We start from the raw sequence: 20,050 nt of genomic DNA on the forward strand, positions 1-20,050 counted from the left end.
GTTACTCAACAAGGCATTTCAAAATACAGCTGGTGCAAGAAATGTAGCCAAACGATCTACTGCAACCAAACATTTTCAGTGAATGGGCTCTTGGAAAGTTGGCAGAACTTCCTCTTAATCTAAATGCCTTGAATATTTTTATATTTCACGCGAGTTTTTCTGTTTTTATGCACTTGAATAAATAATTTATGCCTTTGGAATGAAGTCACACTTCAAAATTTATTTTATTAATATTGCAACAAATGTTTTTTTTTCACTCTTTATTTATTTACTCATATTTATCAAATACCAAAATTTCCAACTGAAAGTTATAGTTTTTTCTAAAGGAAAGTTAAGCCTAGTTTAACCTCCTCTCTCTGTGTAAAGATTAACCAGAAAATAGTAATTCCTACTACTAGTACCAATTTAACATTCAACTTACTTCAGTAACACTGTCTACTCCAGAAATATTTGAATTGAACCCACAGAAGAAACATTTTACATCGAATAAAATCCACCTATACAAATGTTGTGTTTTGAATGAAAATCCCTATACACATACGGAAAGAGAATATCTATATGCTAATGTATTGGAGAGAGTTTCTCGTTACTTTTTTGACATTTACCTCTTCTTGTTGGCTCGCTTACGCTCTCGCTCTTCTTTTTGTTCTTCTATTTTACTGTTTTTTTTTTTTTACACGGCCATTGCGCGCAAACACATAGAAGAAGAAGAGAATATAAAATTTAATTGAAATTCAAGAAGTTTGTATGTGCCAATTAGCGGTGATACTGGAACACAGAAGTACAGTAATTAAAAAGCATCAAATGAAAAATAAATACTCATGGTCGTGTTGTTGTCCCCCTTTAGCTCTATTCTTGACTCTCGCCCGCCACCTACAACCAACGCTACTTCTTCATCTCTTCTTCTTCTTCCTTCTTTTTCTTCAGTTCTTCCATCCACATTTCTTTTTCAACTGAAAATAACGAAACGAACGTACGAACGAAACAAACCAACGAATAAAAATGGAACCACTCTGTCTGTACACTGTATAGTGTTGTTGTATTTGTGAAGGGAATGTCAGTGGCGTACGGGAAGGGTATACGACGGCATACGGTATACAGATGGAGTAAATATACGGGATATTATAATTGTAAGAGTGGTGGTGTGTAGTGTGTTGTGTTTTCGGGAGACTTGGCTACCGCGTGGAAAACCTTTCAAAAGACAGTCGAACTTTGTCGTACGTGAGTGGTCGTTGTGTTTTATGGGATTACGCGTCTTCGCTTTTAAAATCCTCGTCTCTTTCATACGAATTTATTTACTTTTGTTTTATTTGTGAACAAAGTTTATAAATAACAAAAGTTTGATTACACTATGTTTTTTAATAAAAATATTATTATAATACCAACGTAAATGTTAACGTGTCTAATACGTGTACTACCTACAAGCTTACTGAAAATTAAAAATGTGCTAAGGTGCTAATAATTTGAAAATACCTACCAAGTGCTTTGAAATTCATTAAAAAATTGTATTGCATTAAAAAAAGTGCTTGTTAATCAATCACACAAAAATAAAATATATCAAAAAAAATATAAAAGAAGGAAATAAAAATAAGAAAGAAAATAATATTAAAAAGGGAGAATTAAAAGCTTGTGTGGTTTGCTTTAGTGTCTCTACTACGGTTGTATTTTTGTTGTATTTATTTTGTTTTTGGTCGAGTTTTGTGGTTAAACGTCAGTTTTTATTTTTTTGGGAAGTGTGGATTACTTGCAACAGCAGCAAAAGCAAAAGCATAAGCAACAGCAACATCAGCAAAAGCAGCAGCATCATCTGCGTTGGAGTAAAAATTAATTAAAAAAGTGTAAGATATGTTTTAACTCAAAATTGTATTTCTTTTATTTTTTTAAATTATGTTTGCCATCGATTTGTGTTAATTAAGTTGAGAAATATCTCATTGGATGATTTTATTTCTTCCTTTTGTTGCTTGCATTCGATTTCGTTAAGTGAAATATAAATTAGGTTTTGTTGTTGTTGTGTTTTGTGTGCAATAGGTAAATGTAATCCAACAACACAAACCGTTGGTTTTTCCTTTTGGTTGGTGTCAATTTTGTATTTCATTATTTTTCCATTGCCCTTTCCAACAACGTTCCCCTTTTTGTTCGTCTCCTCTTCTTGTTGCCTGGAATTTATTCTTCCTTTAATTTATAAAGAAGAACAAAAATGTAGACCATCTGTTACTGAGTCAATAAGTTTGAGTGGAAAAGTGAGTGTCGATATTTTTGGTGCTGATTTTTAGTTAGTTTTTTTTTTTGTACCTAACTTCCTATGTACATTTAGAATTCCGTAGCACTTCAATACACATGCATTGCTACGTATAATAAATATTGCATTATGAATGACAGTTAAAAGCGGAAGTTACAGTGGTGTTTCAAAAAGTTAAAACTCACTAAAAAAAAGTTCCTACGTACTTATTGGGTGGTGCAATGTTTTGATTAATTTAATGAGATATTTCGAATCGCTGTTCTTGTTAAAAATATTAGGAAATGTCATTTCATCATCAAATTCGAATTTGACTTTTTCTTTTAAATGCACTTTAAATTGGAAAAGTACCTATCTAGGTAGGTAAGGTACATGACAAAAAAGTCAATATTATTTTAAGATTTATTAGATGTCAAATAAAGTACCTTGAATAATAGCACTTGTACCTATCTAATTCTATTAGAACATACCTACCTACTCAAGATTGGGCGCCAGTCAATTTTTTTTGTTCGTATTTTGCTGAGATAACAGGTTGTTCAAATGTTAAATCAGCTGAAATTGACAGATAACAAAAACAATCTCAAAACAAAATTATGTAGGTAGCTAGGAAGCTTTTTTTTTATAGGTATGTACCTTTTACAGTGGCTGTCATATTATCAAGGACAGTGAATCTTTTTTTAAGTACTAAAAATAAATTCATAACAACTTGATTTTAAGTATATGGAGTATGTATCAAAATTGTGGTTCATCTTGAACTGAAGTGGGAGCTGTTCCCTCGAACCATATTTGACTGTCTTTTAATTTGAATGTAGAAAACGTTTTAGTTTATTATGAAGACAATGAGTTAAGTCATAGGCTCTCACAAATTTATAAGATATCTGTTTTCTTACTGTGTAAGCTTTATAAAATAAATAAACTGACACTTTCGAGGAAAGTTTTAAACAAGTTGATCTTTTCTCATATTTTAGCTAGGGAAGTCGTTGGATTTCAATCCAATATAAAGTTACAAAATTTGTATACCTACCAACATAGTTACAGTACCTTGCATAAGTATAATCGTATCTGACAAAATTTTATGGGAAACCTTCCACCCTTACTATTTTTTTTATTGAAATACATCACTGATCAAGCAAATTGAGAAGAAAATTAAGTACCGTTATTTCCTTTTCTGGTGTTTAAAATACTATTCACTAGATTTTCAAATATGAAGTCGTCTAGAGTCCCATTTCGTCACAACTGCCTCTCGTAGCTTGGCAACACTTGCAAATTGCCTATTATGGGCATACATTTTGCATGTTAAAATGTCCCCAAAAATTTTTGATGGGGTTACAATCTGGAGAACATGGCGGCCATTCCATCAAATTAATGTTGTTCGATCTGCACCAGTTCAAACTTTGACCACTTACATGTATTGGGGCATTATACAGCTGGAAGACATGCTCACTCGACGAAATCGTCTTAAAAAAGGTACCAAGGAGTTACTTTCAGGTGCGGTTATACTAATGCAAAGCACTGTATTAGTAGGTACCTAGAAAATCAGCCTGAGTTTTAAGTCTTCCTTGTACTGTCTTAACAATATTAAGTTTTTGAAAACAAAAGATTCGTGTCGGCGATGTGTTTAATTTATATTTCTAGCTCAAATTGATAAGATTTCTCCAACTTTTAGAAAGTTAAATTACAGGTAATCTTAAAATAAGACAAGTATACCAATCCCTAAAAACAAAAACCTAAGGAAACTGTATTTAATTTTTGATAAACAATAAACCGATTGACGAATGATAGAATTTATCAATTGAAATTAAAATCGGTATTGCGGAAGTGAATTCATAAAATATGCCATTGTGAATAGTTCTAATTTTTATTCATGTTTTAAATGTTATTTTCCTTAAATCAATAAAATTTTAAACAAAATGAGTTAACTTAACGTTTTGGTTTAAAAGATGAGAATTTAAACGGGGGCGACTTTCCATTACCGCAGCACGAATTTCCTTCTGATTTTTTTTTGTACAGTTAGGTAGGGGTCTCAATAGAACATGTTTTAAATATTAGGGCGAGGAAACAACTTTAAGTCATAAAAAAAAATATTTTCTTTTTCGGACTTAACCCTACTTTTTTTGTATTGCATTTTTTGAGCCTAAAACAATTTTTTTTTAATTGATAGCACGGCGTACTAACAGCTAGGTATGTTAGGGGGGGCATGCTGCCCCCCTGCAACCTCCCTGCTTGGGGTCACTATAGGATTTGGGGTGGGTGCGAGTTTGGGTATATGCAAAGTACTTTTCCATTTGAGCACTAAAATACAAGAAATTACCAAGAAAAAAAACAAGTATGGCAACACTGAACAAAAAACAGGGAAGAAATGTCAAAATCAACCATTTTTGAGTGTTTTGTATGGAAAAAAGTGAACTTTAAAAATTAATTAAAAATAGAAATAAATGTTTCCTCGCTCTAAAATTGCTATAGTTATTATTTATTTGCACATATCTATCGAATAAAAAAATCCGCTAGTCGAAATTCGTGCTGCGGTAATGGAAAGTTGAGCCTTTAAACGATTCTGTTTTTGTCAAAACGGCTAGATTATTGCAGTCACTTTTTTAAAAGTTTGTTTTGGAAGACCTAAGCTATTTACATAAAGGGTGATTTTTTAGCTATAATCTGCTTGGCAACACTAGTAAGCTGACGCATGTTTCGTGTTTTGTTTCACTGTCAAACATCTTCAGTTAGGTCTATAATTTAACCATCAATCGTCTTACAAACGAACAGCTCTTGCAAATATACAGCTGGTGCAAGAATTGAAGCCGAACGACCTGCTGCTACGTAAAATTTTTGATGAATGGGTTTTTTGAAAGTTGGCAAAACATCCACTTTTCCACATTTTTGGCTCAATGGGTGCGTTAATACGCAGAATTGTCGATTTTGGAGTGAATATCAGCCAGAAGCATTGTAAGAGCTACTAACGCATTTAGAAAAAGTCAGTTTGGTGCGGTTTATCGGCTGGTGGCATTATTGAACCGTACTCCTTCAAAGATGGTGTGAATCGTAACACAACTGGGAATGGTGAGCGCTACCGTGAGATGATATGCAACTTTTTTTCCAAAATGCAAGAGCTTGACTTGCATGACATATGGTTTCCAAAAGAAGGTGCCACATGCTACAGAGCACGCGCAACATTGGGCTTATTGAGGGGCGAGTTCGGTGAACATTTTATTTCACGTTCGGGACCGGTCAATTGACCGCCTAGATCGTGCGATTAAACGTCTTTAGACTATTGTTTGTGGGGCTATGTTAAAGTTAAACTTCAAGTCTATACAGACAAGCCCGCTTCAATTGACGCATTGGAAGACAACATTTAAGCATTTATTTGTGAAATAACGGCTGAAGTGTTGGAAAGAGTATGTCAAAATTGGACTAAGTGGATGGACGATTTGAGGTGCAGTCAAGGTCAACAGTTGCATGAAATAATCTTCATTAAATTATGTGAACCGTATTATCAATTCAAATAGAGATTTCATACATTTTTCTGAATTATATGTTTTTTTTTCGAAAAACTTTCATATAGCTTTTAAAAAATCACCCTATAAGCTACAACTTTAGAACAAAATCTTTTGGCGAGTTCAATTTCAGTTCTCTTCAATTAAACTAAGTGTAGAACTGTTTTGTATAACTTACTACTTTGTGAAAAAAAAATAATTAACAATTCTAAAACCTTAATCAATAATTTAACACTAACTTTCTTAAATTAAAAATGATGAAATTTTTGTTCACAATAACGATTTTTTCCATTCAAAACAGATAATTAAAAATATTCACAATGGATCAACAAATATTCAATAGAAATTAATTAAAAAGCATCAATTGTTAATAATTGATCTTCGCAATGAGGGTGAATAGGTAGGTATTTACCTTTTATAAGAAATTGAGAGCTCTATTTTCTTAAAAACAGTCTTAACATTTGATTGCCCTGTGGTAAAAAATACTTAAATCTAAAATTACAAAGCCATTATCATTCTCTTATAGGAAAAGGTTTTTCCAACATGAGATTTCATCATCATGGTGCCGCTGCTTGGTGCGGTGTTTGGACTGACAATATTAGCTGGAAGTCTGAGAGTGGGTTATGTAAAATGTCTGCTGTAGTCAACAAATACTGCATACATATGTTGAATATATGTTCTGGCAAAAAATTCCCAAAATATTTGAAAAAGGAATGCTTAAAAATAGTTCAGCTGACTTTTTTTTTAAATAAAACTTCAAACTTGATAGTTAGCAAATTTACTTTCCAGAACATTCAAAATTGATGATTAGGCAATTTTTTTTTTAAAGAAAAAGGCAGATCACCAAAGAGTTATTTTACAAGTAATACAAACGTGGAACGTGTTGTTGTAAAACCAACTCTTTGGCTTTATATAAAACGGGAAAGCAGTCAAGTATATCAAAAGTCCATAAACGACGTTCCTACAACATTGGCCATTGTTATCTGCGACCACTCCCCCAGAACTTTTAAAGATTAAAAATAATAAATAAAACAAAATTGTTGGTATACACAATCTGCACAAGCTTGTGCTGTTAATTAAAACAAAAATTAATTTCCCTACCCAATAATGTTGAAAATTAATTAGGTGGCAATAAAAAGGAAATAAAAAATTATGTTTTTTTTTTTTAAAAAGATAAGAAATACCTACCTTTGGCATATTGTTGATAATTGTGTGTGTTTTTCAAAACGACCATTGTAAACCTAGTAACATTTTTCTTTAATGCTTAAACACAATGAAATTCAAATTAGCAACAACAAAAATTATACTATGTAATAAAAACTTTTTTTTTACGAGTTTTAATATGACTATACAGTTATTTATTATTGACGAGGTAATAATTTGCAAGAGTTAAACATTTTAGAGAGATTTAAAGGCTATAAAAAATATTTAAATAAAACCAGTCGTCGTAGGTATACCTGTGTTAAGTAGGTAGGTAAATAAAACTATAAAATGTGTTGCTTAATAATTAATAAGTCTAAGTCCAGTGTGTCTAATTTTTGTTTTGTTTGGGGATTGCAAGATCATCATTAAAAAAAAGAATAACTTTATAAAATGAGGCTGGGAAGCGACTCAGACTGCTAACATCCCATTGGTGCCCTTAAAAATTGGCAAATGATATTTTTTTGTAATAAGGCAAGTTGTTGGTTTTTTCCGTTTTTCCCACAAACAAAATCAATTCAAAGCTGCGAAGCGGTGAAGTGATATTGTCAAGACGGCTGATGACACAATTTGGGATTCTGGTCCGCGATAGATCGACATCCTCTATGAACCAAAAGTCGTCAAAATCCATGTCTTTTTCATTTTAAAATAAGTAGGTTTAAATGGACATGTAACGTTTACCGTTGGCATAATGGCTAAAACACAAACACGCTTCAGCTTCGGCTTCGACTGCGTTACGGTAAGCCTACTTCGAAGTTGCTTTAAGTCACACTTTCAAAATGACATTTCTAAAATGGCACATCTGTCATTAGCAGTTGTTATTTTTCCTTAAAATAAAAAAATATGAGTTTTAAAATCGAAGAAATTAAATTTATCGCGGAAGTAGCTTACACAACCTATAATAACCAATGGGAATCCCTCCAAAAGCAAATTTATTTTGTTTCTTGACTTTTTTACAGCTGTTGAGCTGTCAGACAAAGCAAATGTTCAGCAAATTTGAACCACAAATTCCGTTTGGAGTCACATTACATAACATTAGGTTATTTCCTTACGACTGTCAAATGAAACCTGAGGTCGAAGCTTCATTATGATAGCTTTTATTGAATTCCAATGGCTGAACTCATAAACGTCATTTTCAGCAGTCACATCCTCACATTTCTAAATACCGTACGATTATAGGAACAATGGATGTTGTCCACTAGGATACCATTTGCTCGAATTTTTGTTACAAAATTTGCGTACAGCAGGTCCGCTTGGTGTTTCGTTTCGGTCAAAACTTCTATTCACTATTCAGGCCCTACAACAAACACTTTAGAAATGTGTTTTTAATGTACACCAAAGTTATTTAAGTTTTAAGCGAATTTTCATTAGTGGAGGATTTCTAGCAAGAATCAGCTGTAAGTGTCAAAATAACTTTAGATTTAAAAAGAAACCACTAGATGGCCTGTACTTAACATTAATTGCGAAAAAGATGTTATAAATTGAGGGCTGGCTTCAGTATCATTGCAAAACCCATTTATTTTATTTCCCTGGCTTGAGTTTTTATAGTTTGTAAAAAAAATGAAAAACCAAGATTTTTCGCAACGACATGTCTTAATAATTTAGTACAAAAATTTGTGACAAACCATTCAGCTTCTTATGGCCTCAATTGTTTTAGGCATTACCTTTTCCTGAAATAATAAATCAACAACGGTCATTAATTTTAATTTGGTTCTTAGTCACTTAAATGTGCAATCTCATCAAGCAAAAGATATATATCAATAAATGTTTCAAAATAGTATTTTCTTTAAAAACACAACACCAACAATAACAACAACCAACAAAAACAACAACAAGAAAGCCAAAAAAGCAATTAAATCAATTATAATGACCATATATATACACACACTGATACATTAGACAGGACTTTAATTAGTTTTCATATAATTAGTAGAATTTTAAGTACTTATTTTCCTGATGGCAACTACAACAACAAAAAAATAATTATTTTATTTTTATAATTTATGTTAATGTGCAAATATTTTAAGTATGTTTTGTTTTAGAGCGTTTGCTTTCAAAGATTAATGATTATTGCATTTGGCAAGTGGGTTACCTATGTAAAATTCCTACCTATAAAGTGAAGAAGATGATGCCTTGAAGTCTTAAAGCATGCATTATACCTACTATATACATATTTATGTATGTTTTTATCTAATTATATTTTTAAAAATAATTTAAATATATTAACTATAGGAACTAGCACTAGATGATGTGCAGGTGGTTCTTGTTTGAAATTATGTAGTTTCATTTCAAAATCTAGGAGCTGTAAATATATTCTGAAAATAACTTTTTAATACTTAAAACACAAAACCCATAATTTTGAAATTGCTTGTATCGTTTGCATAGCACATACCTCATAAACACCTACTAAAAGGATGAATTGCGTATTTTGGGTGAGGATACTTTGGCGTATACACTTGTGTATATCACCTCCTTGTTTTTAAGTGACGCAACAGATTTTCAAAATTTTTTGAAATACATAAATCATATCAATGAAATTTTGTGTAAAGGCTTTTTCCTAAATTATTACAAACGCAGTTGCGTCAGCTTGTAAGACAAAGGAAGATATTGAGAAGGTTATTAAGTCTTTAAATGCAAAATATAATTGGTATATACCTATTAAGAGATACGAGTGTAGAATACAAAGTCAGCAAAACTAAATTGATTCAGTTGAAACTTTTTTGACTTAGACATTTCTTCCCGCTTGAGTTTGTACAGTTTTTAAGAAATTGGAGTGTTTATAACCATTATTTCTAGACACTAAGACTTTTTGTTTATATACCAGCCTTGTTATCTCATCAACGGCTTTTAAGGAATCATTACCGGATTGGGTATTGGGTCTTCCATTAAGCGTTTTATATTTATTTAAATTTAAATAACACAAAGATTGTGTAGGTAAAATTCGGAATATATTGATTTGAAAGGGTTAGTGTATCGATGTTTTTTTGTAATTTTATCGATACCAATAATATAAAGCTGAAGAGTTTGTTTGTTTGTATGTTTGCTTGTTTGTTTGAACGCGCTAAATTCAGGAACTACTGATCCGATTTGCAAAATTCTTTCATTCTAAGATAGCCCGCTTATTGATAGAAGACTAGTTATAGGCTATAGAACATCACGCTTAGAATTATACGATGTGAGCAGCAAATAAGAAAGTGTCAAAATATTAGATGTTTTGCCCTTTGAGAAATTCTACTGCGTACGCTGCGGAACGATTAAAGTTTTGCTAAAAACCTGTATGACGCATTTGTTTCCCTTTATATCCTTTTTAATGCTAACAAAATGTTTTCTAAAATTAAGCATTCGAGTAACGGAGTATAAAATTAGTCAAAGGCTAAATCAGACCAAAATGGGCGAAAGGCATGGACTATTTTTATTTGCGACTGTGACTTCGTAGATTCCAACCCAGTCAAATCACACTATCTCAGTTGCTATTTTTCGACTTTGCTAGCATGTGAGGTAAGCTTCTGCTGAAAAATTTTCAATTTGACGTCATTGAAATCGATCCGAAAATTTTTTTGAATCAACATTTGACGGAGTTCCGCTTTGATTAGAAATGAAAATTATAAATCGATCGATCGGAAATCACGCAAAGAATTTTTTTTGATAAAAAAAAAGTTTAGTTGTACATTTATTTTTCTCTAAAAATGTAGTTTTCTATTTTCCGCACGGAAATTCATTTTCCTGAACAGCTGATACTTTTATGTTCAAAAGCGAAACGAAACATTCCACCGATTTGTGTTCCAATTTCACACAATTCCAATGAGAGATTTCTGTCAGTAAAAATTTGTCGGTGGTTTTCAATCAGGAAAAATATTTCTATGACATAAATTTTAAATGATCCCTATAAACGACCTGTCAAAAAATTCCAATGTTTGTTTTTAATGATGAAAACCAATGATAGCTATAACTAGCGCCTTAGAAGACCGGTTTTCTCAGTTTCCAATGGTTCCAAAGTGCATTCAGCTACCGTAATGAAAGCCACAGACCAAGGTGTTGTGAGCGACGGAAAAACGACTGCTTCATTTTTGAATCCTTCAAATTCTTACGGTCAGTAACACTACATTTAGCAGCTATTTCTTAATTTATTTACAGTTATTTCAAATAATCCTTTGAAAAGGACTATTACTGGGACAGTACATATTGCCAACTTTGCAAAAATTTCTATTTCATTGTTTCCATAAGTTTTGACAGGTGTCACATATACAACATGGTACATTTACCAGTCCAGTCAGTAACACTACATTTAGCAGCTATTTCTTAATTTATTCACAGTTATTTCAAATAAATAGGACGATTATTGTGACAATAAGTATTGCCAACTTTGCAAAATTTTCTATTTAATTCTTTCCATGATTTGTTCCTGAATGAATGACATTCATTTTGACAGGTGTCACATTTACAACATGGTACATTTAACTGTCAGAGTTTGACATTCACTTATGAAATACCCTTTTGTGTGATTGTAAGTTAGTAGGTGCCTAATTAGAAAGGTATCCACTTTCTTTTGAAAACAGCAAATTAAATCAGTGTGTTATTTTTTTTTTAAATTGGTTCTCACTAAAATTATGCCATCAAGAATGAATCTTTTCATCTACTTCTTCACTTGATGCTCTTACATATACATTCATATGTATATATTTCGATTTGCCAAATGAAATATGAAAAATACAATTTGAAAGCTTAATTAAGATATCTTGTCACCTCCGCCGCCGCCAATACCGCCGTTGCGCCGTTGTCGTCAATGAAATGAACAAAAATAAAAATCATTAAAACAAATTACAACAGAAATCCATAAATGCACGGCGCACTGCACAGAACATCACATCACAGCTCGCCATTCATTTTGGACAGATAACAACAACAGCAACAAAAAGATATACAGAACTACCTTCCTGCCACCTTCATAAAAATATAGGCATATAAAATACCTGAGATAAATGCCCACCATCGATATTAAATAATATTTGACACTTCAACAACACCGTTAACAAGCATTTCGCCCAATTAAAAATAATTTCCATTCACCCAATACCTTCCCCACTGACTTGCCACCAAACCACCGCTATCGCTCGTTCTTCTTGTTTTGTTGTTGTTGCTGTTTGCTTGGCGTCGGTGGTGGTGGTGGTAATAATATGGTTTTGTGTGCGCACCTTTATATTTCATATGAGGCGTGTACAACGTATATAAGTAAATAACTATAACTCTGGCCGAGTCCGCGAAAAAATGGAAACAAAAATCCAAAGTTCTGATCCAAAAAAAAAGACAAACGAAAACCCTACCCTCCATCATCCGTGAATCATTTTCATCTTCTTTTGCCTTGGCGCGCAAGTTGCCTTTTGTCGACATCGGCATCGACATTTGACAGAAGATAAATCCTGCAAAAACCCAAAACAGTATGGCATCACCCGCTCTCGCTGGCTGGGGCTGCGCCATCATCATACCTCCGTATCTTCTGCAATAACATTTATCAGAGGCATTAACTTTGCTGCTCATCATCTCATCGCATCGCACCCATCAACCTGGTCTGGTTCTGGTACCTATCTGAGGTGAGGTGAGTTTGAGTGAGTAAGTTTGGCTGATGCAGTGAAGCCAGTCCAAAAGTCACAGTCAGTCAGCATTTTTCTGTTCAGCTAAAGCGGGAAAGCCGATAATATGAAAGAACTGTCATCGCCATTATTATACATTTTGTACTACAGGGATGTTATTTGCGATTTACTTTTAATAATTATAATTGCTTGATGTTTAAATATTTAAAACGTCATCAGGGAATGGGAAATAAATTTAAGTACCTTTGTTGATTGATTGAGATGAGCTTTATTTCAGAAAAAACACAGATAGTAAGAAAGAACAAAGAAGTATATGCAGTGTATTGTTGAATGACTTCTTACATATTAAATGATCAGTAAAAAGACTTTTAATAAATTAAATAAATATTTATAGTCATCTTTTGTTCTTTTAATTAACTTAAAAAAAGTTGTTCCTATAAGACTTACGTTGAAGGTGAGATGTAATATGATGATGGATTAATAAGTTGATCTGATTGTTTTATTCTTAGTGGATAAATTTCAAAGTCTTTTCATGCTGGCAGATAGATGGCGTCAGAAGTGTAAAAATAATAAGTAAAATAAAATGAAATTAGAGACTATAGAAAAAAAAGATTGATCTGAGATCACTTTGTTTAGATTATTTCTTTATTAAACAAAAAAAGGAAATTAGTCTAAAGCAATTGCTGTCACTTTTGACGATCACATCTTGTGAGGTTTCCCATTGGTAAATTCGAATTTCACTTTTTGAGCAGTGAAATTTAATTGAAAATTGACTTTGTTTTTTGCATGTGTATTGTGTAGTTGTCAAATTAAAATTGAGACATCTGAAAAAATAATAAATCAACTTGATGCATATTAAACAAAACTTAGCGAAATATTGTCAAAACGTGTAAATGTCAGAAATTAAAAATGGCTGCGTGAGAAAACACGAGAGTTGACAGTTGAAATGAGAAGAAAAAAGAAAAAACGAGGACGCTAATGATTTCAAATTCACCATCTGACATATGGAAATTGAATTCGTATTGATACAAATAGTATACAAAAAATAAATTAATTTGACCAATGGATACAAATTTGCGACTGTGACAGATGCAAATCAAAATAATACTTGATTTATTTTACCAATGAAACAGTATTATTGAATCTTGTCATTTCGTATTTTTGTCACATATTCCTGATATGTAATTGTGTTTGAAAAAACAGCAATTTCACTTAAATTTTTGTTTTCAGAAAATTGTGTTAGCTCTACTTTCTGAAATTTTATACTATAAGTCTTAACTATCAAAAAATGGAAAGAATATTTTTGTAAATCTTATTCACATTATTTTTGGACTCCAATCATAAGTTTTGGCCACTTATTACAAAAATTTTGACTTGGGTAAAGCTATTTTAGGTTTTTCATTTTTACTAACCCTAAGTTGTCCAATTGTATTTTTACTAGAGTTGCCAACATTTTCTTTTTTTTCATACTTAGCTCAAAATTCGTTGACAAATATGCAACATCTATAGATTAAGGGTCATAAATTACAACTCGTAACCCTTTAAACATGTTAAAAGATCCAATTGAGCCATAATTTTAGATGTGCTCTGTCCGTAATTTCTGGACAAGTTCAATTATTATTAAAATTGTGTTACAAGAAATCGAGATTTCAATTTAAATTATATCTTGGTTGACGAAAAAGTATATAATATGTGTTTTTAATCGTTACAGAATGTCTTAAATTTTGCCGAATTTTAATACTATTGATCAATATTTTATTTGATGGCTACAAATTCTTTTAATACCTTCCTATTTCTATACAAATTAATATAAGATTGCATTTGAAAAAAAAAATCCTCAAAAATTATAAACAATACTTTAAGTCACAACTAGACTTTTTTGAAAAATCGTTAAACAAAAAATACCCTATTTTCTCGTGATTATCATTTTGTAGTAATCTTTTAACCGACACCTGTCATATTGTTTTCGTGTAAATTTTCTTACATTTTCTGCTATAAATGTATTTTTATTTAAAATTATATTATAAGCTTAGACTACAAGACAAAGGTTGTAGGGTTTAGTCCGCATTTTGTTCATAACTTTATTTCTTAGTAAAAAAAATACTTTAACTCTCCAACTGCCTCAAAATCACTGTATTCCCTGCGGCTTACCCCACTAAACCTAATACATATAAAACTCACCCAAAATTCATAAAAATGCACCCAACCAATAATATTCCCTTGGCAACCCTGTCGTCCTTAAAAAGTTAATTTTTCTTAAAATTAACTCTCAACGACACGATGAGAAACAAAAAAAGAATTGACATCTCTGGAGTGGGTTGGCAGAGGTACCTACCTTACCGACCAATGTAAGTACTTACTGTTGCAGCAGCAGGTACACCTACTTTCTGCCGCATCCTGAATGAAGTAGGTACTGACTTATTTATATTATGTATATGAACGTGGCCCATTTTAAATTGAAATTAAAAAAAAACCCAAGGAGTCTACCAAAAACCCGGTAAAAGTAGCAAGCACAACTTTTGGATAGACGGACACTCACTTTACTTACTCACTCACTCACTCAATCGTCGTCGTCGTTCGTCGGTGTCGTCATCATCATCATCATCATAATAATCGTCGAGTTGTATCTTCGTCTTGTCATTCTTAACGAATGTAGAGCCTCGTCGAATGTAGCTTTGTATGTAAGTATCTATATATTTAGTATATGGCCGCAGCGGTGGCGTGGTATGGAATCGAGTAGAGCGGAGCGGTGCGGTAGGGTGGTGGCGGTGCGGCGTTGTCGTTTTAATGAAAGTCGGCGAAAGAACAAACCGCATCCAATTAAAAATAATGAACTTAATTAAAAGAGTGATATTATAGCCTGTCGTTTTAATTAATTAATAAATCTTTCAGACTTTGTCGTCGTAGTCGTTGTCGCCGTCATCATCATCAGCAGCAGCACCACCAGTACCCAGTACCAGTACCACCAGCAGCAGCATCATCATCATCTACGGCCGGAGTCAGTAGTAGTTCTCTAGTGATGATGATGATGATGATGATGATGATGATGATGATGATGATGATGATGATGATGGTGGTGGTGGTAATGGTGGTGGTTGGCTTCAGCTTCGGCTCTGACTCTGGATCTGGCTCGGAATCTGAATCTGAATCTGGCTGTTGTTATTATTTCCATTCCGCTTGATATACTAGGCCTATCTCTCCTTCTCCTGCTCCTACTCCTCTTGTTCAGATCGCAATGCGTTTCATATAGTTGATTCGTCGATTTTATCCAACTTATTGTGGTACATACATCTATAACATGGGTGGTGGGTTGATTGGAGCATATTGGGTGGGGTGGTTCTACTGTGTCCTACTCCTGATGATGAGGATGATTTCTCTCGCTTTTTCCCACTTTGCCAAACATCGCCACATTGGTTCTTCCTTTGACGCGTTTGTATTTTTTTTTTGTGAGCATACAACCAGGCGCGTCTATATGAAATGATGAAGAAGAAGCCTGATGATGGAGCAGCAACAGAGTACAGAGTGGAGCAGAGGCTTAAAGAGTAAAATAAAATGCACACCGGATAATTATCCACAATCACAGATCCATTCACTCTCTTTCTCGCACTTTCTGGATCCTCTTGATGAGGATGGTGGTCGTTGTACCTATCAGTATGGTGGTGGCTTCAAGTTTGGGTTCGAGTTCGGGTTCCTGCTGCTGATGATGATGATGGTGGTGGTGTGGTGGATCCTCTTCATCAACTCTGTATACTTCATTCTCCATAATCAACATCTTCATCTCTTCGTTGTCGTCATCGTCATCATCATCGTCGTTCGTCTCCGTCGTCATCGTCATAGTCGTCGTCGCCGGGTATCATAATCATCATTGTTCTGTTCCGTTTGTTGTTGTTGTTGAGTTTGAGTGTTGCCGTTTGCCGTTGTTGTGCTGTGTGTTGCTGTTGACATTGTCACCATTGTCGCATCGTGTAGGCATATAAATAATCAACAACAAGTAATTATTGTTATGCTCTGGCATGACACTGAGAAGTGTCATCGTAACTTAATACGAGCTGACAGTTGTTGTGTTGTTATCCGTTGTGCTGGGTTGTTGAGGGACGATGACTGCTGTGGCGGCGGCGGCGGTAGCTGTGGAATATCCCCCCTCTGTCCATACATCCATCAAGCAGCGGTATGCTATTGCTCCTATAAGAAAGACACTCCAAGGGGGAGCACGTTTTTTTTTCATTTTTGATTTTCTTTTTTATATTTTTTTCTCCTTTTTATTGAAATATCCTCAGTTTCATTATTATCACTGGTGATGGGGCTTTTATTCATTTATTATTATTTTTTGTTGTATTTTATTTCTGTGCGAAACTTGATACTAATTATGATTGACGTTTGGGGACTCATCATCCAACATCATTATAATTAACCGCAATATGCAATCGGTTTTTTTTTTTGCTTATAATATTGTCTTTTTGTATATATGTACATATTTATGTATATAAGTAAAGTATGTACCTATGTACTCCACAAGAGTGTCGAGTATATGAAAAATGAGAATATGAACTTTTTTTATATTTTTTATTTCGTTTGTTTGACTTTTTTGTGTGACTGTTAAATTTGACATGAGGGAATATTATGGTAGATTGCTTGGTCGGTAAGGTAGGTAGACAGATGTGTGTATGGTTTGCTGTCAAAGTCAATTTATGATAAAAGTGTGGATATTGAAAAATATGTATAGATGGGTATATGTATGTATTATTTTTTAATTTTATTTAATTTGTTAAGTAGATAGGTACACAACATCAGAGAAGATATATTATAATGGATAGTGTCTTTGTTTTTATGAACATATTCATACCATTTGAATGAATAAGATAAGGTCGTTGACTTATGATTATAATTTTGTTTTAATAGTTCCGGACAATTCACAGGGGGTTTAAATAGGTATATATTAATAGCTTGAAGAAGAGACAACCAATATAATATAATATTAGCTTAGTGTGGGAACATACATTCTTTTATTAATAAAATTAATGAGGCACACGAATGCATGAGTAATATTCAATAGATTATAGAGATTTACAGAAAAGATAAACTTATTTTTACCAAATTGTAGCCATTAACCATCATAGAGCTTTTTATAGATGATCAAGAAATTTGAAAATTTTGTTGACGAGATATAAACTAATCAATCTTCCCGACCCAAAAAATGTTAATAACAAAAATGTAAAAATTCTTGAACTGACTGTAGAAGACTTTTTAAAAAAGATACATGTATGTAGGCAAAGAGATTCAAGGACCAAAATGACTTTTTATCAATACTATTCTTAGATTTTGTTCTTTTTTTTTCAAAAATAGTGAGTATTGTAGCATTTTTGTAAGCATCTGATAACTCTATTCATATTACAACTAAAACCGTTTACGTTGGGGATTTATATTTAGTTTTCAGAAGTGACTGTAAATGATCAATTTGTTCGTTAGTTATTATCATTTAACGCAAACGCCTAAGCCGATTCCAATCCAGGTGTTTGAAGCATTATTTCCATCAGAGTTTAACTACAAATATACCTAACGGCTTATTGAAAGAAAATGTGTTTACAATTCAAAGAAGTAAGAAGCTTTTGCAGTGTATTTTATGTTCTTAAGGCAGAGATTGATACATTGAAATAACAGTTTTTTGTGTGATTTATAAAAAAAACGTCTTTTAAAACTTGAAATATATAAACGCTTATTTGATCATTAAGTGATCATCATTTCTGCATAGGTATTTTTGAACCTAGAAACTAATATACAGAAGTGTTTTTAAAGGTTAGGTGTGATTATGGTCGGTACTTGAGATTCAGGCAATAACAAAAAGGTACAGAAACTAGATTGCTTGCAGTTTATAGCCCAAATTGTAATTTATTCATACCCGTATTTATAAAGAAAACAGTGTTTAAAAAAGTGTTTAAGAAAACTACACAACGGAATACAAATATTCCGGACTCAAATGAAACGGTAGGCAACTGCCTTTAGTTTGAGTTCGGAAAATTCTTATTCCAAGGAGTAGTTTTCCATAACACGGGAGCGAACAACTAATGTTATGTATGTATATTTTCTTTATAAATACGGGGGACAGACTCTAACAGATATTTAACTAAATGGACGAGTTGATTTTGACAGCTCCTCGCCATACTGTTTCTTTTGCTTTCTGTCAAAATCAATAACTGAAGGCAAATCAACTTTATTATCAAAAGAACTTTGGAAGTTGATCCCAATTTTGAAAATGATGCTGGCCAGGCCATCACCGTTTACAACAACGATCGCAGTAGGTCGATGATCACCAACTTCCTGTAAACTAAATTTAATGACATGAACACCGAATACATATGGCTTCAACAGGATGGCGCTACGTGCCACACAGCCAAACAAAACAAAATCGATACTCTGCGCAAGTGGTTTCATGGAATGTTTTTACTCGCTCCGAGTCGATTGGAATTCGCCACCAAAATAATGTGACCCTTTAGCATTTTTTCTTGTGGGACTTCCTTAAGTTGCATGTCTATGTAAACAAGCCACAAAACACCGCGGCCCTCAAAGGCAACATCATCAAAACTTTCGGTCAAATTCAGCCTGATTTATGTGCCAAAGTCATCACAAAATTTGATCTTTCGCAAAGATGTTTTTGTATATCTCATATACAACTTGTTTCATTCAATTTTAAAATATATATAGATGTTGCCCAAGCTTTTGACAAGGTTTGGCATGAGGGACTTGAGTACAAACTGCAAAGGGATCTTCCCAGGCAGTACTTTGAAATATTAAAATCGTACATCTCAGACCGATTGTTTAAAGTAAGGTACGATCAAGAATACTCGGAATTGAAGAAAATAGAAGCCGGTGTACCACAAGGAAGTGTCCTAGGTACCCTGTATTACTATATTTACTATACATAAAGGATATTCCTGTTGGTAATCACACCATAATGGCTACTTATGCAGATGATACCGCAATTTTGGTACCCGACAAATGTGTCTCTAAGGCAGCAGTAAAACTACAAAATGCCGTCAACACAGTGAGAGCTTGGATCGAAAAATGGCGTATAAAACTCAATGAAACAAAATCTTCACATATTAACTTTACAAATAAAAAGATAAACAATGTTCCAATAATCACTAATAATCAAGCTGTACCTTACGCTAATACGGCCAAATACCTTGGAATGACTTTGGATGCAAAGCTTAAGTGGAAAGAGCACATCAGAAAGAAAAGAGAAGAACTAAACTTGAAATATAGAAAAATGTACTGGTTGCTTGGTAACAATTCTGATTTATCAATCCAAAACAAAATAATGCTGTATAATCAGCCTGTTTGGACCTATGGAATCCAATTATGGGGATGTACAAAGAAAACAAATACCGAAATCATCCAAAAATTCCAAAATAAAGTCCTTCGTGGAGTAGTTAATGCACATAAGAAATACCGATCTACATCGTGACTTACAAATAGAAATGGTTACAGAAGTTGTTAAAAAATACGCTGTATCGCACAACTAGAGACTGCAAAGTCAT

General features: G+C 33.1%; 1 protein-coding gene across 2 annotated transcripts in view; it reads left to right on the plus strand.

Moving 5' to 3' along the window:
• LOC129949388 (actin-binding LIM protein 1-like) overlaps positions 1 to 20,050 on the plus strand; it is a 302,819-nt gene that overhangs the window by 227,047 nt on the left and 55,722 nt on the right. The window contains exon 1 of one of the 2 annotated variants that reach the window (XM_056060818.1): positions 1,188 to 1,838. The exons of the other annotated variant lie outside the window; for it this stretch is intronic. The gene's annotated coding sequence lies outside the window, so the exon portion shown is untranslated. Of the gene's footprint in view, positions 1 to 1,187; positions 1,839 to 20,050 lie in introns of those variants that run through there. 2 annotated transcript variants of the gene reach the window in all.

Source organism: Eupeodes corollae, chromosome 3 (genome assembly GCF_945859685.1).
Source record: "Eupeodes corollae chromosome 3, idEupCoro1.1, whole genome shotgun sequence".
Taxonomy (NCBI): Eukaryota; Metazoa; Arthropoda; class Insecta; order Diptera; family Syrphidae; genus Eupeodes; species Eupeodes corollae.